The following is a 12,665-nucleotide window of genomic DNA, read 5'->3' on the forward strand; positions in this document are numbered from 1 at the left end:
TTGAGTCTTGACACTGCTTTTGTACTACAGTACTACAGTACTACAGTACTTCAATCCGGACTGGAGAAGTTACTGTTAGCATTTGACTGGAATATGTTTATTATTCATTTATACGTTCATATTTTATATATACTGTATGTTATGGGCGCTATGATCGATATCAGTGGGAAAAGGATAGAATTGACACGGGCTGATACTTGCTTTAAATCACCAATCCCCTCTGCCGATCAGCTCCGCCCTCACTGCAGCACCCGGAACAAGCATGTCTGCCGTGTGCGGGACTTCCTGTCTTGGTGAGAGTGATAGAAGTTTTGCACCCTGCAAAAACTTGCCTCAAATGTGCATATTCACGTTGGCTTTATTGTTTTCTAAAGACACGTAGCGGTGCTTCTCCTTATCCACCACTAGATGGCACTCACGCCCCTTTAAAGCTAAAGAATCGTTTCTTATGACTCGGCGCACAAAAAAGCAGATCCCAAAAGGATCCTCCGGATTTATGTTTAAGATACTTGATATTATATTCTACAGTAATAGTAATATACTTTACACATTATATAATATATTAAATAAACGTTTTAAAACAAAAGGAAAACGTTTTAGCTCGTGAAAAATGACCTTGGGGAAATACAAATATTCAAATATTTGTGATTCAATAATATAACAATGTATATAACATAAACATAAATCATATTAAAATTACCATAAAAGTTTTAGGTCAACATTTTACACCTTTGCTGCAATGTTCAATTTGGAGCAGATTGTTTGCTAACGTGGTTATGATTTTTGGGTTTTATGAACACATGAGGTTTTTATAAAGCGATTGCGTTAACTTGACAAGAGGCCCACCCATTTGTTTGTACACAACAATACTTTTAGTGGCGCACGTGAAGGAAACGCACTATTTCCTAGCTTGGATGTTAGCAGACAAAAAGGCCTTCAGTGTCCTTGGATGACTCCAACAATAGTCCAGTCCAGTACACCCCCACCCTTGTTTAGGCAAACATCCTCTATGCTAATTCATAACGCCGTGTTCCCATCACTATGAAAGCATTTTTAAATATACACGGCTATTGAAAGAATACAGACGAGCATGCGGCCCCCGGGGGCTGTGTGCTACCACCATGGAGCCTTTGTTGCATTTGTTGTCATCAGACCCGAGCTGAAGGGCAGGTGGGTTTTGTATCATAAAGCAGCGTGCGCACACACATGCACACACACACACACACACACACACACACATATTCACTATTTGCCTTGAGCTGCTCCAAAGTCCACTTTGGACAGTGCAGGTGTTTTTTCCAAACAGTGTCTGGGATCTGTTAAGGCTCTCCATCCGGCATTAGCCCCCCCCCCTTTGTGCATGTGAAATTCAGCTAGGAGGTGAGCTTCTTCACTTGTCCCTGTCACGGCCTGTAAACCTTCATGGCTGTTTGGAGAGGGCAGGCTCTTCACTGGAGGGTCTTTGGTCAAATATTTCAAGTTGAACTATACAGTATACGCTGCCTCAAGATGCTGATATCACACAAGTGCATACCGTTAGATTCCAAAGTAAACACGCCTGGACAGAAAGGGGGGGTATGCAACGTCATCCTGACAGTGTCTTTGAATGAGTTTTCTGAATGCTTTATATTCGTATGTGGGTTCATTTATCCTCTTGTATGCTTGAAAATGCTTCATTTTGGCCACAAGGTCGGGAGATCTGGAAGACCTGGGTTGGAATCTCCGCTTGGGAATCTTCGTGTGGATTTGCACGTTCGCCCCTTGGCGACTCCAAATAGGTCTGTAGGTGTGAATGCGAGTGGGAACGGTTGTCTGGATGTGCCCTGCCATTGGCTGGCCACCAGTCCAGGGTGGCGGCTGGGATAGGCTCCTGCATACCTCTGAGAACCTAGTAAGGATAAGCGGCATAGAAAATAAGGAAGGATGAAAAACGGTGATGTTGACTGCACGATGTGGCGAGGGATTACTGTCTCAGTATCGGATTGGTAAGGCCGATATCAGCCAAATGTTTTTGCAGTATCTGATCAGAGAGGAAATGAGTGGTATCGCACATTTCTACTATATGAACTCCAAAAGGTGTCTCGTTCCTTGGAAAGGACTTGGACGCATATCACCAGAGGACGTTATTATTCTGCCAAGAAATACTGCCATCTCCAGTCATTCACTAATCAAGCTGCAGAGCATCTCCACGGAGATGTTCAGAGATGTCAGGCTGAATGATGGCTATATTTGCGTCTGAATTCCTCGTGTACCCGGCTAAGTGAAAATACTCCTCTGCCATACCTTGCGCTGTTCCAGGGGTGCTTCTATCGAGCACAGCTCTGTGCTTTGTACGCTCCACGCTTCTTTCTTTGGGGCTTTCCTCCTACTCCGCCTCCGCCTCCACGTTCCTGAGCACGGACAGAGAGGAGCTCACATGTAAACACCCTCCCTCATACAGAGCGATGAGCATGGAACATGTTCTAACTGTCGCCGCTTTGTCCACATGCTATGCCAATTTCCTACGAGCCGTGCTGAATAGAACGTGTGTGCTGCCGACACGCTGGCTGACAGGAGCCTCTGTCCAGCCGGGGTCCAACTTGGGCTATTCTCCTCCGGGACAGAGAACCATTGTCTGGGATGCTGCTTCTACTATTCTGATGTCACGGCGTGTCCTGCAGTGCAACTGTTGTTGCTGCTGTTGTGGTAAAGCTTGAACGACCTTTCAGCCCTGTGACCGAGGAGGGGGGGGAGGGGGGACGGCGACAATTGGCCACCCCCTTCTCCTTTGAATATTATTTGTTTCTCATTTGCATGGCAGTTGATGTTTTTCTTTTGGACTCCTGAATTGATGCAAATCCCATTTTCTTCTCCCAGGTGGGCCGCGTTCACTGCAGGAATGAAGCTGGAAGGAAAACGCCACTTTTGGATATTTGGCCCATCATGTATGATAGTTATGTAAGACATGAACACGCGTCCTTCTCTTGTGTGTGCGTTCCAAAGATAGGAAAAAGTAAAAAGAGGTGGCCCATGACTGCACCTCATTATATCTTTAGAATGGACGGGACATACGGACTGTGGATGATGGGCCAAATCCCCAAAAGTGCAGTCCTCCTTTAAGTTAATTATCATGCTGACATGGAGGGTCACGCCTGAATACAGACAGCTGAACCAAAAGTCCGCCTCTAGTGCCGCCTACACGATCTAAACAAAGCAATTGGTCTATGAACGCCTGGGTGCTAGATGTATGATGATGATGATCAATTCCATATTCTCCTAAAGGTGCAACGGCCACATGCCCGGTATTTTTGTCCCTGTAGCGTTACCATGGAGATGTACTTAATGGGTTCCATCATGCAGACATATTTAGCTGAACGTACTCGCTGGCTGCCTGGTTGAACAAACAGCCTTGTGGAGCAGCTGGCATCATCCATAGAAGATACACTTGCAGCCTAAGGTCTAGTATCTGGGTGTTTAGAGGAGCTCACCAACGTGGGCGCAGGGTGCAATGCTTTCTTGATTGTCTTATTCCCCAATTAGGGACACCATCCCCTGGTCCGCTCAGGTGGAACGAACGCAGGAGAAAGTCAGAGGAGCCAGGTGAGATGTTCGGGTATCTGGTCAGGACGCCACCCTGAGCATGTCTGACCAGGAGGAGGCCGTGGGGGAGAGACCCAGGACACTCAACTGGGAGCAGATGGAAGTCTGGGTCTCCTTGCTTAGGGTACTGCTCCCATGCCCCCACCTGGGAAAAGTGGGAAGGAGATGGATGGGTGGGTAGGTGGATGGTAACGGGAAAGAAGAGCAAAATAAAGAAATCAAACCAGTCATTAGTCATTACAGTAATAGAGTTATTGTGTTTCTAAAGATGGAAAGTGTCCATGGACAGACGTGCTTTAGTCATTTTGAAGATACCGTGAAGGACCCGTTGGCCCAGCATCGTCTGTGTGGGAGACAAGAGGACTTCTATACTACTACTATACAGAAATGCATTCGCATAAGAAAGAATAGAAAAAAATACTCCCTATTCCAGCATTTTTCACAATATGACTGCAAAGGTATGGACATGAAAGGCACAAAATGGCAGGAAATTGAACATGAAAGAACATGACTGCATCCCTCTCCTTTCCCGAGACAGGCCTTGCGGATGAGAGTCATCGAAGGAACCACAGGGAAAGACGTCTCTCACCACCCACCACCTCTCTGCCGTCCTTGCTGTGGTGTTGCCTTTGCACTCTTCTTATCAGCATCATTATTAGGCTCGCTCTCCCCTCGCTGCCATGGAGAGGAGGGCCGGCCGCCCACATGCTGGGAGATTTTGAAGAGTAGCAGCAGCACAGAAAGAGAGGGGGATGAAGACAAGAGGCCCAATAAAGTCCATCTAAATATAGACAGCAGGCCCTTTTCCCTTCTCCTTATAAAGAGCTGGTGGTGAATCCGAGTGGACGACCCTCCTGGAGCCCTGATTACTCCCTCCAGGACTGGAAATATAATTGTATGGACATGGAAACACACACACACACACACACACACACTCAGGCTTATGATGTTTTACGAGTGAGACAGGACAGAGAGCTTAGTGAGGCTTTTTTTTCACATGCAGTTGGGAGAACATACTAAATTAGGAGACGTTAGAGGAAACCTCCAAGAAGAAATGATGGGAGCGTTGAATGATGGGGGGAGGTTCCCGGCCCGAGAGGTTAAGAGGGTGCGATAGATTAAGAAGTACGATACGCATGAACATGTGACCAAAATATCTGAGGATGGACTTTACACAAAGCCATCTTCCATCGTCTCCGCATGGACGTAGCGCATGCCCCTTTTTGGCTCTCACGTTGTCAGGACAGATTCAACAGTTTTACAAAGATCTGCTCACGTTTGGAGGATGGCCCTGCTTGTGCTTAAATTTTAGGAACGTGCAACACATCCTGTCCTGTCCTGATGCCGTCCTTTCATATAGTGGATGCCCGCACATTCGCGACCTTGCAAAATTTGGTCCAAAAATAGGCTGTACAACACCGTGCAGGCAAATCCAGCTATGTTTACGTTAACTTCCTGTACAAGGCTAGTTATCGCGTGAACATCTGCTTCCGTGAGCACAGTTTCCTCTGCCAGAGCGTGTAGTTCACATCTGTGTTGGTGCATCAATAACGAGACCCGGTGAGCATCCAGTCTCTTTCGTCAGTCAGAATGGACGCTCACCGCAGTGCCTACCGGTTTCAGCGGGAGTGGACCTTTGCGGAAAGACGGATTGGATCAGGACCGCAGCTGCGACAGATCCAGCGTGAACTCGGGTTGAGGCTTAGGTAGAGCGTTCCAACGCTGCCATGAATCCATTCATCGTACATCTGGACCTGGAAAAAGGAGGGTCCAATCAAACCTTTCATTTAAAAGTTTTTTTTTTAAGTCTAACCAGTGGTTTTATTTAAAAAATGGAAGTGTACTACTCTAGAATGTACTTCTCTACGTGTTACGTGTACATGTACTTTCTCCCAGAAGTGTATGAAAACAACCAAGTCGATCTCTACCATTGAGTTCCTGTTGAGCACCCCATCTGTTTAAGTGATCGGGTTTCAGTCAACATAAAGGTGGTCGTTTCACTGGGGAACTTTATTGCGTGACACATGACCAAAAGCAGCAGCTGCAACATCAGCGACTAATGTGATCTATCCCCATATCTTATTCACTGCGGCGGTCGTCTCATGTCTGCTGCGACCCCGCCCCCACCTTTCATGAAATAACGCCATCAGTGATGTACAGGTCATGTGCTGGCTAATGGAGATCCCAGCGTCTCTGCGGGTCACATGGAGTGCAGCAACTGACATGGAGATATTGTTTACCGGGCTCTGTGGGAAGCGAAAAGGGGGGACATTTTCACAGCTGCCCTCCTTCACCAGCGGTGATAAGAAAGTCAAGAGGGGGCATAAATTGTGTCTCGACATCCTCTTTTGGAGCACCTGTTGCCCACTGAGACTTGTGGTTTGCTCAGCACAAACAAAAACTAGCTCATCATGGCTCAGTGAGATGAAACCAAAGTCAGCGGCCGGTCAACAGCACTCGTTACATAATATCCACTCACGCAGAACGGGAGTCATGCATGCGGGACCGCTCGGGCGCGCATGCAGCTGAAGTGGATCGATTGTGTTTGTGTACCGCTGCCAGTTTGTGGTCAAACGCGCCTCAGAGAGCGGAAGCTCGGCTGTCAAGAGACGTCTCTTGTTTCTTCGCCGCTGTCGTTTATACCCTCAGCCCTCCCGTAACGCTTTCTTTTCCTCCCTTCCGTCTGTTTTCTGCCCCCCGGCAGGGCCGGCTGGGTTTGAGGTTGAGGTGGAGGCCACACTCGTCACTGCAAGTATGCTGGCCAGAGATAAGGACCCTCCACCCCACCCCCACCCCCACCCCGCTCATAACTCTAAATGCAACATTCACATAGAAGCACTCAAGTGTTGAAAAGGGGAATACCAGTCCCACCTGACAGGAAATACTGTACATTTGTGGTTCCACTCCAGTCCAAGAGGGGGCAGTGATGTCTGCTGCAAAATAAAATACAACTCAGAGAGAGGAAGACCAAGAACACAGTTCGCCCTGAACATAGTTTGGTTAACACAAACACAAACTTTCAAGGCAGTAGAAACACAGAGATGAGAAACAGGAATCTTCATGCCTCAGTTGGTCCTCATTCCACCATTGCTCAATATCCATCCATCCTCTTAGCCTCATCAGGGTCGCGGGTATGCTGGAGCCTATCCCAGCTAATTTCAGGTACACCCCGGACTGGTCAGCAGCCAATGGCAGGGTCCTGTTGGTCAATAAAATAAGAGATTTACACTAATGGGTAGGTCATTTCCAGGGTTTAAAGCTACTTTTGGCACGCTTTCAACCCTGAAGAACTGAAGCTTATAGTTCAACTTCAGGAAGGAGTCAATTGGATGCCAATATCACATTTTGAACTGACAAATCTTAAGTTTGATCAAGAAAAGAATCCACTATCAGTAATCAGGTTTTGAAAGGCTGGACTGCTGCGTGATGAAGAGGAGCACTCACGCTAAAGAGCTAATTTGCCTCAGGATGAAAGTGCTGAAAGAACAACAACCAAAGAGTTCCTGAGATAAAGAAACAGCCAACCTTGACTTTTGTATGATTTGGTTTTGGTAAAAATGTTCTAGAACATTTTGCCTTAGTTTTTGTACACGGTCTTGGTTTTCATACGGTACTGAAGCAAGAAACTAGTTGGTCTGTCCTGTATTGTATTGTTGTGGAAACAAATGGCCAAACAAAGCACCCAACGTGTTAGCGACTCACCGGTCGGGCATTTTTATAATATCCCACCAAAGGCCCAAAGACAGTCACGTCCTCTCTTGCCTTGTGTAGAGAGTGGGTGGGGGTTGCAGTGTTGGGGGTGGAGGTGACCATGCACGTGATTACAGCGCAGCCTTCCCAAAGCTCTGTTTGACTGAGCCCCATTTAGATCGCGTTACAAGCTCACAGTTCAGATAACCAGACGACAGACGCCTGTGAAGTCACCTGTTGCTGATACAAGAACATCCACCAGAATCACCTGCAGCCGAGTCAAGCCGTCCCTCTTCACTCTGATAAACCTCAGCGAGTATATCGGTCCTCTCTGGATCTCTTCATCATCACCATCACCAGTCCAAGTGCCAGCAGAAGCTGGAGGCGGGACGGCAGACGGCTGACAAGGTCCAGAGCACTAGCGTCTGCTGGAGACAACACTGACACCGAGTACCCTCGTCACATCTCTGTCACATACACTTGTATGGGAAGGTCCGAGTCCACCATTGTAGTGTGCTTCAGCATAGCTGGAATAACCATATACAGCACCAGTGTCAAACTCCAGGCCGGGGGACCAGATCTGGCCTGCCATATCCTTTTATGTGGCCCCCGAAAGAAGCTTGGAAATATTTGTTCTTTCGATTTGTACTTTTACTGCAAGCAATTGCTGTTTTCCTTCACATTAATTAAACATTATTGATGAAACAAGATATTAAAAGTTTTTTAGGTTATCAAACCCCCATAATAAAACCGTAAAATAGTTGTACTTAGAACCTTGGTTAGCATCATTAATCCCTTCCAGAAGGTCCAACTCAAACCAAGGCATACAATAACAATCATTTCTCATAGGAAATAATGTTGATCCAATTAGTCATCCTTCGCAATATCATGGCTTGATTAGCGCTCCCTTGCTAGATAAAAGGTCATTGTAGACGTTGGCCTACTGTATGGAGCATTCTATTCACTTGGCAGCACATTAACTTCATACTTAATATGGCTATCCTCCCCTTCCTTGTGGAAGTGGTAATATTGGGGCTTTTTAAAAAGTTTAGAACACATAAATTTGAGGCTAACTCAGCTCACTAGCAGATGTCTAGCTGAAGTCCCTGCAGCATAAGAGTTGCAAAATGCAATGTAAACAGTGAATAGCTGTGTAAAATGTTATGAGGCAGCAAAAAACAAAGTCTTTGAGGTCCGATTACAGTCCAACAATTATAGTCCAACATAATGCGCAGCACCGTGGCTACCCACAGCATAGCACAATGCTAGCAAAAAGCTTCACAAGGCAGAATGCGAGCACAACAAAAAAGGCAGCAGGCCAAAGGAGACGCGGAAGATGGCAGAGCAAAGCAGAAAAACTGGTACTTGCCACAGCAGGTAGAGGACAAGCAATCAAACAGCAATAAAGCGCTAGCATGTGCTACAAACAACTCTGCATCCCTCAGCTGGAACAGCTGGCTGAAGCAGGGCTGATTTCCAATCTGCCACAGGTGTGTCTGCTCCCTGGCCACGCCCCTGGCCACGCCCCTGGCCACGCCCCTGCCCAGCACTCAGGTGTTCTAGGCATACAGAAACACACAATGAGTCCAAACAAACACAAACACAGAACATAGCTAGTGAATCTTATATGAACATATGAACCACTATAAACGATGTTTACACAAAACTATTTTAAAGTTTTACGATCATAGTTAATAGTTAACTTGATTCTGACCTGAACACACGAACAGCAAAGCAATTTGAACACCATTTGTATATTTCTAACACGTCTCTAGTCCGCCCGCTCGTCCTGGGAACGGCACTTCCGCATTGTCACCAGGTGACCACGAGATGCATTCAGGAACACTCCGAAACTCACAACAACGTCTTTATTATGAATGTACTGTATCTGTAGCGTAAATAAACAAAAAAACAAAGAACAAAGAAACAATAACATTCCCCACTAACGTAAACCTTACAACGGGAGTCAAATTTGCTGCATTTGAGTAGGCTCAGAAATCCCAGAAAATACATCTCACGCAAAGCCCGTGTATTCAACTGAAATTACGTGGTGTCTTTGAACACAACTCTTCATTATAAACACCATTAGAGTGTGATTCTGCTGCTATCAAAGAGTGTTCGGCCAATACATTTTCGGACATTTATAAATATTTCTAATACTGTCCTGTCATTAATCCCTGTTCATAAAACACAGTAAAAAATGATGACCGTGGTGATTAATAATAATTAACTAAGATGAAAACTGTGATTAATTTATTACAATTTGACTGCCCTGATAAAAAGTCAATCCATGCTTAATGTTGTAATAATTATTTCTGTGCTAAACCTCCACCTTTTTGTTTAAGAACAGTCTCGTGTAAACAGCCCCGAAGTACAAAGGCCCGATCATGTAAACCTGTTCAGTAGTTAATCACAGTAAGTAAAGACGCACGAATCTGCTCTTTCATGAAGAGTCCTGCATGGAAAAGCAACACATCAACTACCCCACTTTGGGAAGGACCCAGGGCCGAGGTGATACTGGTCCAGTGACACACGCTGGGTGTTTGTGTACAGCAGAGGTCTGATAAGGCGGGTTTAAGGGGCGGGTTTTGGGACACTTGTGAGGAATCCCACGATGTCGGAGTTGCACATCAGAGCGAGAAGCGTGCAGAGAGTGAGATGTGACTTGAACCTATTTACATGTGCATGTGAATGGGGGGGGGGGTCGGTCTCATGCTGACGCAGCATTACAAGGGGGGCCTGCGCAAGCTTGTTTTATCGAGCTGACACACTTGTCAGCTTGGTTTGGGCTCTCTCTCTCTCTCTGGGGTCTCCACAAGGAGAGGAGAGGAGAGGAGAGGAGGAAAGGCAAAAAGGCAAAAAGGAAAGGAAGACGAGGGTGGGAGAAGAAGCAATGGTGCGCGAGGAGGAGCAGCACTGCGCTCACCAGAGTGGAAGAGAGTGGTCCAAATGTCAGGGAAAGAAAAACACAAATGACAGGCGGGGTTGAGTAGACGAGGGTGTGAGTGAGAGCACAGCCATGGAAGAGGGAGGTGAGATAGTGAAAGATAAACAGTCACAAAGACAAGGAAAAAAACAGGAGAGGTCATGGTTGGATAACGACACATTGCCTTCCCTGCTTTTTACGTCTATCTGAATACCACCATGGATTTTGGAACGCTGTTTTGTACTGGAAGAAAGCTGGGTAAAAACCGGTACAGTACGCGTGCCTCACAGTCCAAAAATCCAACTGCCACTGAGCCGCTCTAACCCGCTCTGGACTACATCCCAAACACGCAGGTCTAGAGGTGCTAACGGAACCTGTCAAGTTGTCCGTAGGAGAGAACGGCAGGTGTTCCACCAATCAGCATTCTTCATCACAGACTGCCCCACACAAGTTCCTGGGCTTCTTAAAAAGGATCCTTGGTGGCTCCGTGGAGGAACTTATCTGGTCTGTCGGGGGAACTCTTTTACCCTGGTAATTTTCCTAAAAGGCAGTGGGGTTTTTCAACGTTCCTGAAAGGTTCCTGCGGCTGAAAAGGGGCTTGAGTGTGAATGGTTGTGATTGACAGGGTGTACCTGAGGCCAGCTCAACCGTGACCTTGAAGGGGGCCTATTATGCTCATTTCTGTCGAGTCGTGGACTCCTATGGAGCAGCTAACTCCGAAACCAGCACAGAAAGCCCCGTAGTGCTTGAAAACGACAATGACGATGGCAGAGAAGGAAAACAACATTTTTAAAAAGCCGTGGGAGTATTTCAGGCTAAACAGGAAGTAGAACAAATCCATTGTAACACGGCACTTCCATGCCACAACAGCACATCTTTGTTGTTGCGTTATCTCTGCACACATCCTGAATGTTCCGGAAAACCAGACACGGTAAAATGAAGGCAGCACACAGATTCCATATTCCATAGCCAGAGCCCAATAAACAATATCATATTTTTCATTATTCAATCTTACAGTCGTCCCCTTGAATTTTATGGCTGCACTCTATCTATCAGAAATCCTTTTGTGATTGAATATGGCCCATCATTAGCATATTTAAGCACATTTTGGATATATTTTGCCTTATTATGGCTAAATCAAAAACACAACAAGCTAAAACTCAACTCTGAACCCTTGATGTCACTTCCTGTCTGTCCCACCACTCGTTCACCGAGGGAGCACGTTTATTGCAACACACAAGCACAAATCGTATTGATGTCTTAAATGGCTTATTGGGATTAAGGTGACTGTAGGGGTGTTAGTTCATGTCTACAGGGCTTTTAAGATGTTGCAGCAATATTTAGAAGGTTGGTAAACACGTTTTCTTTGCTCTATGAAGCCTCTATTTCATTTAGAAATAAGCAATCCTACTTTGTGGGAATTCACTTATCCCAATAGTTGAGGGATTACTGTACTTAAGGTAAAAGCAGTGTTCTATTGTCTAGAAAATGTATTTTTTGTTAATATTTTGGGGGTTAGATTAAATCATTTCTTTTGGTTTTTGTCTGATCCTTTGAGAGGAATTTGTAATGAAAACCGATGTATGTTTCTGCTGTGGTGTGGACCACAGCATGATGCTCCGAGGCATTTCAAATATTATAAGCCTGTGGAGGTGCTAAAGGAAGGCAACAAAACAATAAAAACAGTCAACATGAGTACCAGTATCCCAGTATTCTCTTTAAAATAAACATGTATCTCTTGAAAAGACCAGTTTTTGGTGAAAGACTACACCGCTATAGATGGATGAAGATGAAGCTTCTTCTTTCCGCCGTTATTTTGCGGCGTGTGGAAGTGACACATCTTCTCCAAGAGCTGATGTAAGCAGGAACAAGTACAGACGCCAGGAGTAAAAAACAAACAATCTAGCTGAGCTGGTCGAGCAGCAAGGGAGCACACGTGCCCCCGCCTGAGGTTGGGGGGGGGGGTGACAGGGCCGCACGCAAAAGGCTTTGGGACAGCCCCCAAACGTCAGTAAAGCCGAGGGAACACACGGCACCCTGGCAGGTGGTGGTGTTGAGACCTGATAAGTCAGGGGCCTCCTGCACCCCCCCCCACACACACAGCGCCTTGATAACAAGCACACACACGTGAACCCTGTGACCCAATATGAAATAGGACTGAGGAAAAACAGGTCTGGAGTCCTTGCCAAGTACAAAGTCTTTATTCTCATTTTGTTGTATGGCTTTCCTTGAAGGGACTATAAAAGACATTTGCTGACGACGTCAGATAAACATCTACAAATAGGCATCATCTGCAGCAGCACCCACGCATATCCACTGACACGGTGATACGACCCAGCCAGCGTGCGGGTATGCTTGTGCAGGTTAAATGGCATCAGTGCTACACTACATAGTAAAAAAGCTCTTAACTTAGTACCTCTTATAAATACCTACATATAAATATTGTCCATGTACTTGAGGACTGAATATG

At 46.0% G+C, this 12,665-nt stretch overlaps 2 long non-coding RNA genes across 2 annotated transcripts; both read right to left on the reverse strand.

Annotated features, from left to right (window-relative positions):
• Positions 1–2,063: 2,063 nt before the first annotated feature.
• Positions 2,064–6,250, reverse strand: LOC144901259 (uncharacterized). Its single transcript, XR_013629431.1, has 4 exons — positions 6,059–6,250; positions 5,194–5,333; positions 3,468–3,724; positions 2,064–2,390 (listed from the first exon to the last, which is right to left on the reverse strand). It is a non-coding gene; the product is annotated as an uncharacterized LOC144901259 (long non-coding RNA).
• A 209-nt stretch (positions 6,251–6,459) lies between these two features.
• On the reverse strand, positions 6,460–7,864 carry LOC144901226 (uncharacterized). Its single transcript, XR_013629378.1, has 3 exons — positions 7,538–7,864; positions 6,644–6,778; positions 6,460–6,509 (listed from the first exon to the last, which is right to left on the reverse strand). It is a non-coding gene; the product is annotated as an uncharacterized LOC144901226 (long non-coding RNA).
• Positions 7,865–12,665: the final 4,801 nt, after the last annotated feature.

This window comes from Doryrhamphus excisus, linkage group LG11 (assembly GCF_037039965.1).
Source record: "Doryrhamphus excisus strain RoL-2023G ecotype Guam linkage group LG11, RoL_Dexc_Guam_v1.1, whole genome shotgun sequence".
Classification (NCBI taxonomy): domain Eukaryota; kingdom Metazoa; phylum Chordata; class Actinopteri; order Syngnathiformes; family Syngnathidae; genus Doryrhamphus; species Doryrhamphus excisus.